General features: G+C 40.8%; 1 protein-coding gene across 2 annotated transcripts in view; it reads right to left on the bottom strand.

Annotated features, from left to right (window-relative positions):
- The window catches only part of LOC120833097 (leucine-rich repeat and fibronectin type III domain-containing protein 1-like protein), a 278,724-nt gene that overhangs the window by 178,286 nt on the left and 80,476 nt on the right, over positions 1 to 19,962 (bottom strand). For both annotated transcript variants that reach the window (XM_040200055.2, XM_040200217.2), the window contains one exon: positions 5,218 to 5,349. The gene's annotated coding sequence lies outside the window, so the exon portion shown is untranslated. The remainder of the gene's footprint in view (positions 1 to 5,217; positions 5,350 to 19,962) is intronic.

Below are 19,962 nucleotides of genomic sequence, written 5' to 3'. Positions count from 1 at the left end.
TCCCATATCGAAGTGTCCCTGAGCAAGACACCCAACCCCTAACTGCTCCCTGGGCAAAATCTAGAAACCATGGGTTTAAAAATGCAATTTAAGCCACTTTGGATAAAAAGCACCAGCTAAATGACATGTAATGTAACGTTAGGACGGACAGAGAGAAATGGGGCCTGAAAGCCAGGTGTGGAGAGAAAGTCAAAGGTCACCTGTTTCTTGTTCTAACCTGTCTGTGGTGCAGATAAAGATTAAATATCAACTGCCTACTTGATAAATGACGGTGACTGTAAGCAGCGGCAGGGATGTGAATCACCGTAAAGAGACAGCGGGAGAGTTCTGCTCCTCAGAGAGTGAATGAAGCGTAAAGCACCACGTCCACCAGTGTAGACACAATTCATCAGGCTTCCACAGGGGCCTCCATGGTGAGAGCTCTCTGCTTAGATTCCCAAAATGATGGGAAATCAGAAAGCTTGGAAACACAATGTATTTCATCCAGAGACGGCGGGTAACAGCCTGATGGACACTGTTGGTTTCTGCATTGTGTCAACTGCACTATGGATAGCTTGGAGTCAGATGGGCTAAACTTTATTTTTTAGAAGTTAAACGTATTTCTGTATGCGTTTTTAAGTTTGAAAGGACCCTTTATCATTTACAATCAAAGGTGTCCCACAATATCAACATATTACTGTAAGATTACGTGAAATTGAGTTTATAGAAACAATGGATCTCAGGCAACAACATTTTGGTGTCTTATCATGAGTACATAGCAGCAGCCTTCCTCCATCAATGTGTCTTCTTGATCTCATCTCTTATCGACTCCTGAATCCAACTTCCAACTGTTGAAATCTGGAGAATGTAAACTAGCATAATGCTCACTGCAGTAATCGCATACGAGGCTACATCCTGCCCCATGCGTTTCATGGACCCATAGAGGCGACGCTCATTCGTTCAGAGCATCATCTACAGACTTACAGGAACCGGCTAGAGTCACACAATGGGGGGGGGGGGATGCCGAGTGCCGGTGATGCTGTGTCAACTGGAGGTCGCACTCGCTGAAATAAAGAAGAAATGGTTCCAAATGAAAAAGGAACCATGTTTGCATTACCATTAAATTTACGGCAATTAACACTTTTTAAAAGAGTGCGAACATTTTGAGTGAAATATCTTTACACAAAAAAAAAAATCAATTGCTTGATGCAAAAATATCATGCTCCGTTTGAAATGATTATCTCAATCCAAGTCATATCCATAAACTTAATGACTCATATTGAAAGGCATATGGAGAACAGAGAAGTGGGGTGTCTAATCCAAGGAAAACAGACGGAAAAGGGGTCTGTAGTTAAGGATATCAAATTCACTGTATTCAATGGAACTGGGCAGACATGCTTCCCCACTAGAACAATCTCCAAATGATACTACTTGTTATGTTTATGACATCTTAGTTCTAAAAGTCAATTCAAATTGCTCCATATTGGAGCTGTTTAAAATGTAAAGAGGCCCAATCAGCAAAAAATTCTAGAAGCAAAGGTCCGGAACATTGTATCAACATGCATGTAATCAATACTCGACTGACAAATGAAAGGTCAGTATGATTAGAAAACTGTACAAAATGTATTGTCGCGTAACAAAGAACTGCATACATACATGTATGACTGCAAATAAAAGTAAGGCTGCATTTTAAAAAAAATAATTAAATTAAATTGTGCATCTTCAAATAGTGCTTCAATTCAGAAAAAATAAATACATGGAAGAAAAGCTTGAATTTCCCCTTTTCTGTTTCACATTTGGACTTGACAGTCTCAGCCAATTATAAATAATACATCTAAAACACATTTGAACAGTTGTATAGTGTATATATCCCACTCCCCCACTTTTTCGCTCAGTGGGAGAATTGAGCTCTGGCTTGTCCTGCTGGGATTTGAACAGTTTCTAAGCATATGACACAAGGCTTTAGTGCCCCAGTGGGAAGTATGAACGGAAACGAGCCCGTCAATTCTGGATTAAATGCTCTAGTTTTGCTTTCCAATTTTCTCAATGTCTGAAGACCGCCATTTGTTCCTTATTTTTTTCACCCGTCTCTTGCTTTCTCCGTCTCACGGGTCGGTCTTTTTGTTTGGAATTTGCCGCTAGCCCTCCAAACTGTTTGCACTGTGAGACGACATTATCCTGCTTGCAATGCAAAGACTCAATTGGTCGAGTGGTATCACGTGGGATGGCTTAACTTGAATGCCACTGGCCTGTGCTTTCAGCCACTATGGTAATAACTAGCAAAGCTGCGTAGATTGAAAAGTGCCCCATCAGGTTTTGAATCACTACCGTCTGTTTGGGCTTTCGGTCCGGGTCTGGATGGGACGGCTTCTGGGTGCGGATACGGACCGCCAGTCAGTGACCTCTGATTTAATAAATTTCGGCCCCAAACCAATGGATGACATTTTTTTCACAAATGTATTGCCTCCTCTTCCACTCATACATGTTACCTGCTGAGATGGTTGGCGGATGTTGGGCTTCCATACTGCTGCTGCTTTTTTTTAATCTCCTGCAGAATTAATATCAAGTGGTCTTTAGCATGCCACTTTAGCAGAAGTTCGCTCCAACTGAGAGTGTATGAGCACGCTTCCTGTGTGCATAAATATGCGTGACAAATTCTGTAGAAAATTGAAATGGATCCAATCACACACACTCCCTCAGTGATTGGCTGAGAGCTGAACCCCTTCATCTAGCCGGTTCTGCTTCAATCAGATGGAGATTACAGATCGGAAGGAACGGATTTCAGAAGAAATGGCACACAATTAGATTTGCAGCGGCAGTGTTGGTTTGTGTGTGTGTGTGTGTGTGTGTGTGTGTGTGTGTGTGTGTCTGTGTGTGCGTGTATGTGTGCACGTCTGTATATTTCTATATGGGAGGACAGTATGTGTGTGTGTGTGTGTGTGTGTGTGTGTGTGTGTGTGTGTGTGTTTTGCTTTTCCGTCAACCAGATGTGCAATCATGATCGAGCCACACATGTTGACTGAGCGCCCCCCCCTCTCAGCACCTGAATACTAAGCACATCAGGAGCTTTGCACTGTGGGACGGACCCGACAGACCGCATTGAGAGGGACACAAGTCCAGAGCCGTCCCCCTCTGGGGCCACACTCACTGAATATGAAGTTAGTCGCTACATTATTAAAAGAGCCCGCCTGCCATGTATCACATGTTTTGTTACAAAGTTGGAGGATGCAAAAGACGCTCTGTCTACTAAGGATGCAAGAAAAAACTACATTTCCTGTGATGCAACAACACAATAGTGTTTACAGCATGAAACCAGCAGTCAAAATTGATGTATTTTCATTTACGTTTGTTACTTAAACAAATAAGCAAACATACTTATTTTGATTTGGGATGTTTTAAAGGGGATTGCTTTAAGTTTTTTGTTTTTTTTCTCCAATTTCATTATGTTCAAGTCATAAAGTGTTGGAGGGCACAGTTGCTGTAATTTACAGATGCCGAGTTATGCCATTTTAAAATAAGGCTCACTCCACAAGTTCCTTTAATCTTTACAGATAGACATCCAAAATATGTGTTGGTCAGGTTTTTATAAATAACAAAATGCTTCTCGCTATTGGCCAGATATTGGCGTTGACTCAAAGTTGAATTTACAGATGTGTCACGGTGTGGTTTATTTCCTGTATTATTTTGTAGTTTTCTGCTTCCTGTCTCCCTGGGTAACTTCACTTCCTGCCTTGTCCTGTCATCGTCTGTGATTGTCTGATTGTTTCCACCTGTGTCCAATCACCTGCACCTCCTTAGTGTATTTCAGCTGTGTGTGTGTCTCCTGTCACTTGTCGCGTCATTGTCAATCGTCCTGCCTGCCTCTCGTTCCTGCCTGCCTTTTTGCCCCCAGTTCCTGTGTGTGTTTTTGCCCGTTGGCCTTTTGCTTTTTGCTTATTAAAGTCTTCTTTTGTTAATCGAACTCTGCATTTGAGTCCTGCCTGCTCCCCGCATCCCTGACAAGATGTGTTTTCATCAGCTAAAAACATAACTTTAAAACATAGGAAAAGTCAATAGCCTACTAGTATTCTTGAAACAATAACATAATGCAAACTATGCAGCATTAAAAAACCCAAAAGGAGGAAAAAGTCTCAGTTTCACCCCAGATTTTCCTCTTTCAGCTGTTATTTCGGCACGCTTCTGTAGTACTGAACAAGATCAGATTCTTTACAAGGACTTTTCAGCAAGAGTAAAACCCAGTTCTATAAGCTGTGGATGAGTCAGTAGGGTTGGTCCTGCCCATTGCAACCCTTGCGGATAATACCCTCATACCCCGCTGTGTGCACAGTGGATGCAGTAATCCTCAACTCGGTTCTACGTTTAGACTGGACGTAGGAAGAGGACGTAATCATCTTGGAGTCGCCCATTGCTTTGTGTCTTTTTGAAGCAATTTTGCCGTCGCCATCTCTTTTTTTCCAACCAATCAATAGAAGATACCAGTTAACATACTTACATCCTGCAGGAGAGTGGCGTAGAAACGACACATACGCCCCTGGAGCAACCTGTCAATGCAGTAACCGTGCCCTAAAACATGATCTAATTAACTTCAAATGGAATCATTTACTAAATTAACATCATGCTGTATTGAAAACAAGTTGAAACTAGAGATTGAAACCAAAGACTCAAAAATATGTTTACTGAGGGAATAAATCGATAGAGAAGTAGGGTAATTTTCTAATAATAGAAATTCTATACAACTTGACTTCTTTTTGCAACCACTGTAGACTAGATACTGCAAATTGGAAACTGCAGAAATTGGTCTTGGTACCTGGTTATAACCAGAATTGCAGCGTCCTCTTAAGGGGGGACCTATGTGACCAAAGTGGATAATATTTTTACAAACTCCCCCACTTGAAAGTATGCAACATGCAAGATTTCATGGATGGTTGCAAACAGCTTATTGTTGTTAACAGTACAGCATCCTGGTATAATCATTTTTCAGTAACCATTACTACAAAAAACGGAAAGAAAAATGTCAAATCACTAACATTTCCCCCGTATTTACCAGCTACTGTATTAGAAATATGTAATTGCTGGCTCGTTACCTGCCACACTTTCAAGACAACCAAGTCTACCCAGCCTCAATCAAACCCTCAACATTCACCAGATGCTTTCGTATCAGAATGACACCATTATGAATGCAATGCACACACAAAATACGAGCATCAAGCTTCTGGAATTCCATCACATACGTCCTACCTGAGTTTCTCTGGGATGCAGGAAGTCCTTCGGAGTCTTTCCTATTATGTTGAATTCTCATTCCGGTCACATAACTGGCCTCAGGGTTACAACAGAATGACAAGCCAACAAGGGCACCCTCCTGCAGGAGAGCTGAGACAGAGGGAAGAGGAGGAGGAGGTGGGGGTGAAGGCAGGGATGTGAAGGAGAAAGAAAGAAATGTCAACATGTTGCATCATTAATTCATTAGTATTCCTTAAGCCTCTTTCCTGCTGTCACATCCCTCCCTCTCTCTTTCTATTCATTCCCCCAAACTGGGCCCGCTCTGCTTCTCTTCAAACTTTCCGATCAGGACAAGGAGAAAGGGCGAAGCGAAGATCCAGAGTCAGTGGTACCTATAGTTTTACCAAGAAGTGTGAATGGACCACACTTTCTTTCAAGTGGCATCAATCAGTCTACTGTCCTTTGGACTATATAATCAGGACAGATCTGTATTAAACTGAAGTGGACGCAGCTTAAAGGAGACAGGAGGTTCCCTGGGGGGTTTCTGAAAATAGTGAGCTAGATACAGCTGTCTAAAAGGTCTGAGATGAATCCAGTACAGCCATTTAGACCACAAAACGGGCTGTAGGAAGCGTCCGGTCTTTTGCCTGCTAGCCAGTAGGACCCCTGAGCTATTGATGCAGTTAGCTTTTCACCGGATAGATGAATGTGTACACATCTATCCGGTGAGTACAGGATGATTCACTGGTTCTTTTTTACGTTTTATAAGCAAAGAGAAAGCCTTGATAGGTATCACTGAGAGGTGGAGAAGTTGACACTTACTCCAGCATTCAACAATCACACAGAAAAAAAAACCCAAACAAGAAGAGAGATGTAGTTTCCTGCAGATGAAAAAGATACGCTGTGAGTAAGCGGCATGACAGTCACTTTTCTCAAAAAAAGACTCCACTAGCTTCGTCATGTCCTCCTACACATTGTAACCTGCAGTTGATTATTCACATTTGCTCTCTTGTGTTTCTCCTGAGGTGTTTGAGGAAACACAAGATACTGCTAACCGAAGTTGCATTTCTTCACAAAGGACCAAACACACACAGGCTGATAACGTTGTGCCTACAAAACCGCCTGAAGCTGGAATTTTCCTCTGATTTGTGTGGGTGTAGGTGGACGAGGAAATAGTTGGATGTATGCATTGTAATATGTGTGTTTATATGTTTTATTTAAAGAAATCCCATTTTCAAAAGTCATTAACTCAAATTGGCTTCAGGCCTGCAGGGATGTTCATCGTTAACTCTTTGGTAATTTAGTTTGCGTTACCTGATACAAGTCAGGTAATTAAACAATGTGATAAAACCACAACAAAGCTGAAGCACCATTTGTGGAAATAAATAAACAAAAAAGGGCAGCTGTAATAGCTTCAAAACAAGAATAAAAATACAAAATCGTCCTGATGATTAGCTGCGACTGAATTAAATTACCAAATCTCTATTACTTGAAAAACACATGGACGGTTACAAAAAAGTAGAAAACAATATTAATAATGACAATGAAGGAAAACAATCTCAGGGGAGGATGATGAGTTTATCGTTAATGTCAACACACTCATGGTAGTTTATGTGACGACTCGAAGAGACTGTGAAGATTAACTTCCTGTTTTATTTTTGTAACCACGGCACTTCATGTATCTAGTTTCCCCCCACAGCTGAGTTTAGTTTGCAATCACCCCACCTGTATTTAAGCCTCAGTTCCCCCACTTGTCTGTGTCAGGTTATCTTTTGTCCTTCCTAGAGGTACATGTTTGTTGTTAAATTCCCAGTGCTGTTTTTGTAATCTTGTTTCTACTTTGTTGCCAGGCTCTCTTCCTTTTTGTTTTCTACAAGAGCGTGTGGATTCCGCCTTTGCCTGTGCCCCCTTTGTTTTGCATTAGTTTACTCACCTAGTAAAAGATTCCAAACCTTGAAAGAATTTTCTGTTGCCTTATTGCTCTGCACCTGAGTCGAAGTCCTGACCCCTCACAGTTTATTTTGACTCGATCCCCAACAATTGCACACTCTCCGTCTGTTTTAGAGTCTTTATGTTAGGCTTTGAATGTTGTTCAGATATACAACCCCCGTAGTGTCCGCAGGATATTCAAATTATTATTGGGCCGCGGTCTAGGTTTGTTGGTAGAGGTTAGAAGACACACAAAGCAAATGTAGACACTGAATGGTTTGATTTCAACAATTATCTTGAACCGTATGAAAATAACATATTTTGAAGTAAAATCCCCGACAACATCGACTATGCTTTTATTGAAATATTATCAATTGAAATGGTAAAAGTATCCTTGAATGGTCTCATCGTGCCTTCAGTTGGTTCCTTTCAAGATCCTTCCTTACATCTCCCTCCCGCTGCATAAGTGCAGTCTCAGACCGGACAGTAAACAGTTTTACCAGTTTGCACTTGGTGGTCTGAATTAATTTGTAAAACAGCTAGCACTCCCTCACACCGATATTTTCTCACTTTGTTCATCAATTCTTCGTCCTGGAAGGGGGTGGGTTTTATTCTCCTTTCCCCAACTGTTAATCTGCATTTCCCAGAAATAACCTTTTAAGTGGCATCAATCAGCATATCTGAAAAGCATATCTAGGTAAAACTGCTCTGATTAAATAAAAAAAAAATATCAGGTACTCAAATGATCTACCTGGTTACATATAAATAATAACTAGGGCTGTCAATAGACCAAAACAAATGAACTAATTAATCTCACATTTTAAAATGAATTAATCATGATTAATTACGATTCAAAGTGTTTGTTTTTTTCTAAAGACTAAATCTTATAAATTAACGAGTAATCACTTTAGAAAAAAGTCTATTTTAGATTTTTTCTCATTTGACGGCCAAGTGCCATCTCCCCACATTTAGCCAGAACGTTTTTCAAACCGTTTGCCACCAACCCCCTTCTGTTTGTCACGTGGAGAAATTCCTCTGCAGAGTTATCCGCTGTACGTCGCGCCTGTTTGTTTTACTTCCAATGCAAAAATCTCTCCTCCATATTGAACAGTAGACGATCAGGAAGCTATAGGAACGGACAGCATGGGGGTCTAACATCATGTTGTAAAGATTATCATGGCTTCAGAAGTACAAACCAATGCCTCTGCGCGCGATTAGCAAACTGTGACTTTGACAAAAGACAGAGTGTGATATGCGCTCACATGAATCTGGAACTAAAGCTAATACAGGCAGTTATTAAAGTCATTGTGACGCTTGACTGTGGGGGATTAATAAATGCCAAAACATGGAAAGGAATAGCCAAATAATGTATGCAAATCAATGTAGCGCCAGCCTGTGATGACCAGAGCATATTCCCTAGCAACCAACTCGACAAGTGCAGACAACCAGTTCAGGATGAACTATTTCATTTCAACGGTTATCATTTATAATAAATCATTTAAAATAAAAAATAAGTAAACATAAGATTGAGTCCATATCTCTTATTTTGCGTGGTTTGGCAGTTTTAAAAGAATAATAGCTCACTGCAGATTGTGATGTGTTGTATTTATACCGTATGGCTCAACTTAGTGGTTGCTTCCTTATTACTTTTTGAATTCATCTATTGCTTTTACAGCAGCACTTACTTTCAAATATGCAACATTTCCCATTTACGGGTATCAATATTAGTCTAAAGTTATGAAATGGTTGGAATGATTCCCTGACTAGTCCAGTTTTGTGGAATAAGTTAATACAGAGCAGTGTTAAGTTCATCTGCACTTGTGGCGTTAGCGCTAATTAGCTTGTTAGCTAAGTTCAACCTGTTAGGTCAGTGATGCAGCTATTTCAGGAATCCACCTTTTATTAATGCATGAATGTAGAGATGCCAATTATTCTGTTAATATTGTCTATATTGTAATTGTATGTAACTCATTGTAGTAAATATGTTTACTGAAGAAACACCACAAACAGTTTTGTGATTATTTCAGCCCATTCGCAGGAGCACAACAGTAGAAAGATGCATGTTCCAAAACACTCCACTATACAGGTATACACATTTTAGAGTATAATTAGTCCCCCAATGTTTTTATTTAGGTACAGAATCGAACATTCTGACATTCTAACAATAGAGCTGCAAACAACAGAAATCCTGCCGACAAAACTGTCAAGGTCAAGGAAAAAATGGAAATACCCTTTTACTCGGAGAGAAGAGTTTTAATCTCTGATTACATTCTTAAGAGCCTCTCTTTGGCGCATTGGAGCTTCGACATGATCTTAGAATATATATGTTTGAGTACATATGTTTTATTATTCATACGTGTCTTTTTTAATATATTTTCTATTGATATTGGTACTTATTTAGCCATTTTCTTTTTTTCGTACAATTGAGATGTTACGTGTGACAATGTGCAGATACAAATATGCAGTTGTGTACTTATTTCACTAACCAAGTCATAAATTAGACATTGTACATCCATTCATTCTCACAGGGCCACCCATCAGGTCCTTACCTTTCTGATGTTTAGCATTTGCAGTTGTGGCGATGGGGGCGACACTAAAGATTCTATTAATTGTGCTCAAAGAAAGTTAGGCAGACCAGTGAAGTGAGGACTGTAAACGGCCAAAAGTGAAACTCAACTGCATATAAAAACACACGAAGATCTCATTCTCATGGTGATGCAGACACGATGATGCCTGGAGTAATCAGTTTCATTACCCTTTGTGATTCAACACAGTTTAACAAATAGTTAGTTCATTACCAAAAAGGAAATTTAAAAAAAATCCTTCCACATTTAAGAAGCTTTTGATGTACAGTAAGTCAGAATGGATGAGAGCGAGTCAAAAAATCGTTCTTTTTTCATAATTAGGGATCAACTACCCATGAATCTTCAATCACTTAAACCTGCCGCTATATGAGAGATAATAGCCGAGACATCTAAAAGGGACTCCAGGCCTTTTAAACCCACAGCAGGCGCCTTCCTCATCAGATTGGGTTTCCAGGAAGCTCTTTTCCCTCTACGTCAATAAGTGTGCTGTTTAGTCAGCAGCTTTAATCAACAGCCCATGCAAGGAAACATGATCTGCTTGTAGAGGCCTGATTTACTCACAGGCGGATTCAATACACACATGCAAAGTCTTCCTAAGAAGCTCTGGAGAGAACATATGCTCATGCACGCAGCGCTGCGCATCATGGAATCAGTGAGTGAGTTGATCTGTAATAAAAAGGCCACGTAGAGGGTTTTTGTTGGAGAAAATGAGTCTTGGTTACTGAAACGTATTGTCAACACAGAGGTTGATGAATGCATTTCTTTCCTTCCACACAGACGTTTTAAGCATGTTGAATTCTGCATTGTTTAAATCCCAGGTTTGTTAGCTTAGAGTCTTCCCTGTATTGTACTTTACTGAGCAGCAGATATCTTGTTATGCTCTTTTAAAACTGAGAGGTTTCTGCTGGTTCAAAGAATACTACTGTACATAGTTGCATCCTGGTTGTCGAACGGACTGAACATTTATGGCACAGGCTTGAAGCTCATCTTGACTGCACTGTGGGTTGGTAAACATGAACAAGGCACAGGGTTCTCATTTGTATCACTGGATTAAAACATATCAGAAGGTTTATATTATTGTTATTATTACCTCAACATGGCAACTGCTGACCAGTCGGCTCGTGGCTGACGGTGCAGACAGCGCTATCAGCGTAGGAAAGGGCAACAGTGCTTTTGTGACAACCTTTTTGCTATCGACTGTAGCCACCGTATCAGAGCTCACTCACATGGTTGTATCAACAAAACACAGGGAAGCTCTTGTAATGACACACACAGGGAGAGACCCTACCCCCTTATCGGATACGCATCGGTTTTGCATAGAAAATAGTTTCTCTCTCAACAACGTCTCCTATCTCCTATAACAAAAAAATGATGTGAGGTTTTATCCAGATAGGGAAGTAAATTTCGCAGGTTAAGAGCAAATGAAGATGGAACACGGCACAAATAAATACGTTTCAAACTCACCTTAAATATAAAGCACTTTCAGGATGATTATCCCTTTGGGATTGTAATATTGAGACTCCAAACCTCTACCAGATAATAACACAATATTTAAAAATTCTTGGTGCAAAGATCGATTTCGATAAAGTGAATGACGAGTTTTTACGGTTTAGGTGAGAATTCCAGAGTTTTGTTTTTTGGATAATTTTGTGCCAAATTCTGGCAATTGCATTTCGTCATGTACCAAATTATTCAATTCAAGCTGAAGGGAGGACGATGTGTGTGGTGATTCAGCTTCTGTAGCTTGGACATATTATGTAATATCTTAATGTTACAGTTAAAACAACAGTTAAAATAGCTGTATCCTGTGCAAGAAAAAAAATGTGTAAATAAATGTGTTTGCTGTTGTGGTTTTTATTGACAGTATTGATTGAGTTCCACTGCCTTAAAATAGCAAGATTACTTTTAGCTGAAAAGAGAGGGCTTGACTGATTTATTTATTTAAAATGACCAGAAAATGTTGAAAGCCTGAAATATACCATCCTCTGGAGAGGAAGCATAACTTAACTTAACTAAATTAAATGAAATAATAAAAGGATTACCTTCTCTATGTGTATTTTATGTTTTTCTGGTTTAAGGCTTTTACTATTGTAAAAGTGCAGCATCAAGTGCAGCAACAGGAGCAGGTAAAGCTGATGAGGGAAGCAGGAATTTCCCCCCGTAGGCCAGACTGATCCATTTCAGAGACCGTTTGCTTCAGCCTACGCGGTTGTTGGAGCACCCAGCCCAGGTCTACCACGAAGGCTGGGTCCTACAAGGGTGCAACACACTGAATTGAAACAGCTATAGAAACAATCACTCTTAAGAGGAGTAAGGTAACCCACACATCAACGTGCACTCAGAAATATGTAGCCTTTTCTGAGGGGGTTGTGAGTAGATTGTATTATTATTATATTATATATATATATTGTAACAGCTATGAGCCAAACCGTATCAACACTGTGTTTTGAAAAGCACAGGAAAGACACACACAGGAGTAAAATAATGTTACTTTTACTAGAAAATGCAGTTCCTGCATAAAATGCGAATTTCGAAAAAATAAAACAGAAAAACAGACTATTGGAAAAAATAGCAGAGCTAAAGGTCCTTGTAGTCCCTTTTGATTTGACCCAGTCTAAGGCTGAAGTTTCCTTTGATAAGGTTTATTTTGTTCGAACAAGTGCTTTCTCTGTTTCAGACAATAAGGTTGCACCTGCTACACCTCTGGGAGAAATGGTTGAACCCAAGGCTCCCCCAGCAACGTTTTAATCCTTTTTCCCCAGAGTTCTGTGGATCCAATGGGAATGTCAGGTTGAAGGTGCCAATGTACGGGAATCTGAGGTTGACTCCTGCTTCAATACAATTGAAAGGATTGCAACTGCTTTGAGAAATCTGTTACCAGATTTAACGTGACTGCAGAAGGGTACTGCTCTAAGAGTTAGTCATACTTTGTTTCACTCTAGGCGTGCTGTTACAAAAGGTAACAGATTTTATATTTGGAGTTTCCAATCTATTTTTGAGTTTCAGATCTTCAATTTCAGATTGTATTTCTTCTTTTTCTGAGTTTTGGCCGTGATCTCGCTTAGGGGGCTGGCATCAGTCGGGAGGGGCGTAGTGTCATGAGAGCAAAAGGAAGAAGACAGACAACCTTCCTCAGCCGTGGTGCCTTCAGGAAACATAGGCACCAGGATAACTATAAAACCGAACTTCCTAGTGACCTCATTCAGGTGATTGGCAGTAAAAACAAATCACAACAACTGAAAAGTTCCCCTGCTTTATGGTCATTAAAGCTGACGTAATTTAAAACAAAATGTGCAAGTTTGTCTTTTTCAGTGGCCTTTCACCCAGACAAGTTAGCATTTAAAGTTAGCATTAAACTTTTAACTTACTAAGCAGTTAACAGAACCAAAATGTCAGATTAAAGTTACATTTCTGCTTTCTTCCTGATAACCAGGATCAAGTTTTCTAGAATGCTGACAGGATCAGGCCTGTTTCAGAGCAAACTGTGTTTCAGTTTAAAAAGTGACTGTAACGTTGAGTTTCAACCAAATGCTGGCAGTGAATTAAGTAAATGGTTGGTATGGATAATGGATGAGTCCCTCTCATGGAATTTGACATGTGGTTGAAACATATGTGACTTTTAATGCTGGCTCTTTCTTATTAGTGTAGGACATGGTGTTAATGTCTGACCAGTAAATATAAGGGCACTTTCTAATATATTCTACCCACTCACTAATAGCACACACATCTAGCAAGACAGCTTGTTTAGTCACTTCCGTTGCCAAACTGCCAATGCAGTACGAATGAAAAACTTTTTCCCCACAGACAGTAGTGTGGATCCACTATACGGGTCAAGATTGATAACTACATTACCGTGGCAGCTTTAGAAAATCTTTCTGGACCAAGCCTCCTTTTACTATAATAACTGTTCTCCAGTATGGAGTCAGAGCTGGAGACTGAGCAGACCCAGGCTGTGTTCCAGAGTGAATAAGGAGACATCCGTCTTCAGTAGGATCGGGAAATTTTCTGGGTATAACCAATACATGAATCTCTGTGGTCCCTCCCACTGTGTTTCCCCTCTGTATTCTCTTAATACTCATCCGCTTGATCCCTTGCTGATTGTCCTCCTTTCCAACCAAACCGTCTGTCTATTAATCCCCAAATGCTTTCCTCCTTTTGTTCCCTCTCCTAGGTATTCATGTCCTCCTCCTTCCTTACTGACCTTCCTTCTTTCCCTCACCTTCTATCCATTTCGTCTTTCCTTTCCCTCTTTCTCTCCATCACCTCCACATCCCTCATCGCATGTCTCTCACTCTTCCCTTCCAGCCCCAGCAACTATGGAGCTATCTTAAGCTCGGCTCGGTATTTTTCCCAGAAAGTAATTTGGCTGTGGGTCGCTAAGTCAACCCCCAACTGTCACCGGGTGCCCATCCATCTCCTATCCCTGGTTAAATCCCTCTGCTGCCCAACACGCACACACATCACACACACACACACCAATTTTCCTCCCTGTTTCCTCTTATCAGTCCAGGCAGACAGAGGCAGACAAGTAATAAACGCCAACACTAGCATTGATAAAATGATATGTGTCTGTGTATGTATGTATGTATGTATGTACGATGGAATATCGACGGGAGACCAGGGCTGACTGTTTGACGGACAGCAAAGCTTTGCTTTCATTGCCCAAGAGCACCATTGGCTGAAGCATTGGCTTCGTATGGATCGTAATCACGGTCTAGTAATTAGTCATGTGACCACAAAATCTCCACGAGTAACAAAGGCCTTTACACATCAGGGTCTGTTCATATTGAAAAAGAAATGTTCTGTGTATGTTTATATGATTATGAACAGGGATCAAACTGTTTCGGCTCATAAAGAAAGAAGATACCATTTGGAGTCCTTCCGCGCAGCATCGTGTGCTCAATCCATTCATGAAATTACCACGAGTCTTCTGCTGTCCCACGGAGACGGGTTGATGCCTTTAGTCTTCTACATAAGCATTGGTCCATCCTTTTTCGATGAACAGAGGAGAATTAGAGGAGAAACACATTTCTTAGATATGAATTAATGTTGTCCCCAGGCTGTTAAAAGAAGTGTTAATTTAAGTTCTGTTTTCATATAAAATGTATTATTATTCCTTAGGGCTGTAGGTGTATATGTGTTTAAGTGTAATTCTTGTCGACCTTATTAAGAGGTTTTGCTAGTCCTAATCGTTTTTCCAGGGTTGTTATATTTTCCAATGAACAGCAGGATATCCTGTATTCTTAAAGTGATTTTACACAGCATGGGCACAAAGATGAGTGATGTGGGTTCACTCTGTGCACAATGAATCATAAAGTCGGGGTTGGTATTAATACCCATCAGTAGCACTTCCCTCGTCATTTCATGCTCCAAAGCTGGATGGAACATTAGTCATCCAGTTACATTTGTACTAAACTGCTTTCTGATTACATTTGAATACTAAATGCTGAATGACATAGTGTAGATAGACAGAAATAAATGCTAAATGTATCCTTTTCTGGGAGAGACATGTGTTAAAGCGGCATGTTGCAGAGTCTATCAAGTAGCTGGACAATGTTAATGTGTATCTAAAATGGGATAGATGTCTAACAGAGACGCATATGAGTTAGCTAGACCTTTGAAAACCCTTTGCTTTCCAACCTTTATTTTTCAGGTCCTACAAATAAATCTCACTTTTGATATTTGGTGGTCAGGACCAGTTGGTAAAGCATTGCTACTTGGTGACTCGTGAATAACAATGGGCTGGTTGATATATCACAAAGATATTTTGAATCAAAGTCTGTGACATCTCAAACAAACACAGAACTATGACCCAGGAAACTATTTTCCTTGTCCTATGTGTAAAATAATCAACCAACTTTAGTTATTTTAGACTAAGCGGATGTTATTATGAGACATAACAAAGCAGCTTTGTTGCATTTCTTATTTCTATTCTATTAACAACATTAGCCACATGTTTAAAACTCCAACCATAGTTCAAATTGGGAATTATTTTTAGTAGTGTGGTTTTACGTATGAATTGTACAGTATGGACAAAAATACATATCACGATATTAAGAAAGATTCTGACGTTATATATCACGGTATTGCTTTTTCAAATAAACACCTTAATTCATTGACCCCGAAAAGGGCCGTGGCTACCCAGCTGTTCGCCTCTCACTGGCCAACTTAAAACTGGCTGGCGAGTTAGCTTGTTAGCTCGTTAGCGTGTTAGTTGGTAAGCTAGTTAGCGTGTTAGCTTGTTGTTTCTGCTAGTGTTGCCACCAGAGGATCAACAGACTTTGCAATGAATCATTTTCTGATCTAATGTAACTTACGTTGGATTTTCCGAAACCAAAAACCTTCCCAACAGACACCGCTCATCTCTCGGGCAAAGTTGTGTTGGTGCATCTGTGGTTCCTCCTCATTGTTCCTCCTGTATCGCTCTTTTTTGTGTTTTCATGTAGCAACAGAGTTACTTCTTGTTGTGAGCTGTACCCAGCATGCAGTTCAGCGGGGTAATTTTTATAAATGTACAATTATATGTTACAAATTGTTTGTGTCACAAGCTGTTGGGTTGTGGTGTTTTACCCTGTTCAGAGTGTTTGTTGTGGGGGATTTATTGTTGTTATAAAGTTATAACCATGACTCAATCTCAACATACGTAAGAGAAGTAGCTCCAACCACTGAGTGCTCCTTGATGTCGTGTTAAGATAAAATCTGCCACCTGCCAAATGGCAACGTCAGATATTCCGTGAGGAATTCATACTGTACGGACATCTAATACCTTTGAACCGGTTTACCGTGCAGCCCTACTCCACACCGTTTTTTAGTTTGTTATTTCTATAGAACTCCCCATTATGCTGACAAAGAAACCTCATATATCTGATACCAAACTGCTTTCAAGGCACAGGGTCAGTTATTATTGCCTCTTCATAGTTGAAGAACATACAGACGAAGATACACAAAACATTTGCCAGAGATATACAGTAATGAAGCAAAAAAAGAGCCAGACTCCTGACAAGTTGTTGAAACGTACTGCACAGAGTAACGACAGGCGCAGCAGTCACGTACCAAATGAGCCTTCCTCTATCCATTCATCCCGAACAGAGGCCAGAGCTGCTGCCAGCTCAAACTACAAGTGTGACGGTCTGGATTTAATCTGGATTCATAGAATCGATAAATCTGTCTGTTGTTTGCTGTACTTTTGAAGGTACTTGACAACTAATTTGCCGTTCCAATCACCAATCAGAGCACAGGCCGACACCACCTGACCCGCGCCTCTCCCCCTCTCTGTCTCTATTGTCTTTGAAATGACAGCAAAACCGCCTCTTTCAACGTCCACCTCTGCCCCCCGTATTTTCTTTCTTTCCTTCGTTATCTTGGTTCTCTTTCCTGCTCTGTCTCCCTTTCAACTGCTCTTCATTACAAGTGGACTGCATTTCCTGACATGCTGTATCTGACCTCCTGTTTTTGGTAATGTGTGCAAAGCAGGTGTGCATACAGGTGGGGTTCGGCGTTGGTGTGTGTTCGCGAGGAGGGGGTTCGGGTTTCTGTTATTATCTCGCTGTGCTGTGGCTCATTATCGCGGATCATGTGTCCACTTGTCCCAGCACATCTGCTGCAGCTGTGGCAGCTGGTCTGGATTTCTGATGGCTTTAGACAGAGCAAGCGGAGAGGAAGGTTTCTAGAAGGTTGAAGAGGAAAACACTGCGCATCTCTGGCTCAGTTGGGGAACACTGTGGTTTACCTCTCCTCGTAGCACGCTCTCTCACTTTAGCTTCTTAGTTTGGCCCCACAGATTCTTTGTGATTTAGGGTTGATTCATTCATTTGAAATTAAATTGTGTACCTGCACTCAGGTTACACAGGATATTGGACGTGACAATTTTTGTACTCTATTTATTTTAAAATCATTTCTTTCTGACCATTAACAATAAAAGTAATTATTACACAACGTTTTCAGTGAAGTGCTGCATGTGGAATAAGTAAATGCCTGCTTCTACATAGATATGATATGCTGATATGTGAAGCTCATTCGCCCGCTCACACACATGTGGACAGGAAGACAACGGTCTCTATTTCTATGAAACTCCACACTTTAAAAGTCCACAAACGGACTAGTGCCTTCACAGTGACTATGTCCCCTTCGCATGTCTCAGGTTGAAGTCCGTCGTTACTTGAAGATACAACGCACTTGCTCTGTGGTGTTCATGTCAGCAACACAGTAGATCTTTGGGAAAAGTAATCCCTGACTATGCCTCTCTAGGAACGTTCTTACACGTACGTACTAACTGTTATTTAAGAAAGTCCAATAAGGGTGATTGTTAATTATTATCCCATTGTACCATTGTCATTTCAACAAACAACGTCAACAAATCTTTTCACAATGTTAACTGCATTTTTGTAACATTGATTTGATGCTGATATGACACTTTTTGTTCAGAAACCTTGACCTCGTACATCGCCATCGTTTCTGCCAACTGTGTCAGCCTCAGGCCGATGCTGCCGCTGACATTTACTGCATTCGTCCAGCCAAAAGTTTACTTTCACATTTCGCCCCACAATATCTGATAAGAAAAGTGGCAAACTGTGTTTCTCTATCCCCCTTCTCACACTCTCCCTTCTCTCCACTTTTTGTAGTTGCTCCGCCGTCCTTCCTCGCTCTATCTCTCTCGCCCGCTATTCGGTTGTCAGCATGCCTCTCTTATCATGCACTGCATTCAAGGAAGCTAATTAGCTCAGTGATTGTTAGCTGACGCAGCACTGCAATTGACTGTGCACACACACACACACACGTACACACACTCAAACTGCAGGACCTCTTCAGTAGTTCCTCAAATGACTGTCCTTGCTGTGAGTGTGAGTGTGGGGTGTGTACTCTGGTATGATGACTTGCAGTGAGCTGCAGGCTTGGAGGTCTGGAAGCAGAGAAATGATGAGGCTCTCTCTCAGTTGGACATCAGTTTACATTCAGCAGAGTTTCCTCGGATTTCACACTGCAGCAGCAGCGTTATCACCACGGTGGGAAAGATTGTGACAGTAAATAACTTTACGTCAACGTTCACTACTGCCTCTTTAACGGGGAATACATGTTGTTTTTTTTATGTTCCTGCAGAGCTTCTGACGTGTGTTGCAATCCTTTCTGGTAGAGAGTTGATTGAGAAAGTGATGCCACACAATAACCCGTCCTAATCAAATCAAGTCATGAGTCAGAGTCACATTCTGTTCTTTTACACGTATTTGGGAGTTTTACGGCACACCATGCAGCACAAGCCAACAAAGTCTGTTACAGAAACCCATTATGGATGCACTTTCCTGACAGTCAACATCTGGAGTAACAAACATGAAACAGCTGGTGCTGTCATGTACTGCTGAGACACATCATGGGCATGGACATAAACCGATGGATCGACCTGTCAGCCCCACAGCTGTGTTGGTTTATAGAAAACATTGAGCACAGGCCTAGTTTAGTTACACATCCATATAATCACAAAACCATTGCTTCTATTCCGTCTGGTAAACTTTGCTTCCCAAACTTGTCAAATTCAATTCTACAAATTGATTGTTTTCCATCCATTAATCATGAAAGAAGAGAAATGGCCAGAGATATTACAATTGATGAGATCATGACGCAAGGGCGGTGTGGTGATTAGCACTGTCGCCTCACAGCAAGAAGTTCCTGGGTTCGACTCAAGAGACAAATGTCCTGGATTTGTCGAGAGACAAATGGTTGTTTGTCTCTGTGTCAGCATAGCGATTGGCTGGCGACGAATTCAGGGAGTACCCTGTGACTTTCCTTATGTTAGCTGGTATTGACTCCAGCCCCCCGCTGCAACCCTGTATGAAGGAGAAGCTGCTTTGATGATGGATGGATGGATGGTGTGCATGACACACTGGTATCTCCCCTGAAGATAGAAGACCAAAATAGTCCACAGTGATCTGTGCATATGACATTAGCAATGGTTACTCTATTGAAGTGTGCCAACATCTATTCCACATGGAGTTTCTGCTGTCGTTAATTCTATGTTTTACTTAGGCTTGTTCTAGACTTTATTTTAGTGTAAAAAGTGTTTTATTGGACGAGCCAGTTCCAAATGAACATGTTCCAGGACAGAGATTTTGTGTGTGTTATTTAACTTGTGTGTGACTGCACTTTCTTCAATCAGAACGTGAATCCAGGCTCGTGCTCTTCATAGACTACAAAGGAAATGTTGCTGCTGGTATGATCGCCTGGAGTTGTTCAGATGCACTGTGTATTTTCATTATAA

The sequence above is a fragment of the Gasterosteus aculeatus genome, chromosome 1, assembly GCF_964276395.1.
Source record: "Gasterosteus aculeatus chromosome 1, fGasAcu3.hap1.1, whole genome shotgun sequence".
In the NCBI taxonomy this organism is placed as follows: domain Eukaryota; kingdom Metazoa; phylum Chordata; class Actinopteri; order Perciformes; family Gasterosteidae; genus Gasterosteus; species Gasterosteus aculeatus.
This window is presented reverse-complemented; position numbering and strand designations above follow the sequence as displayed.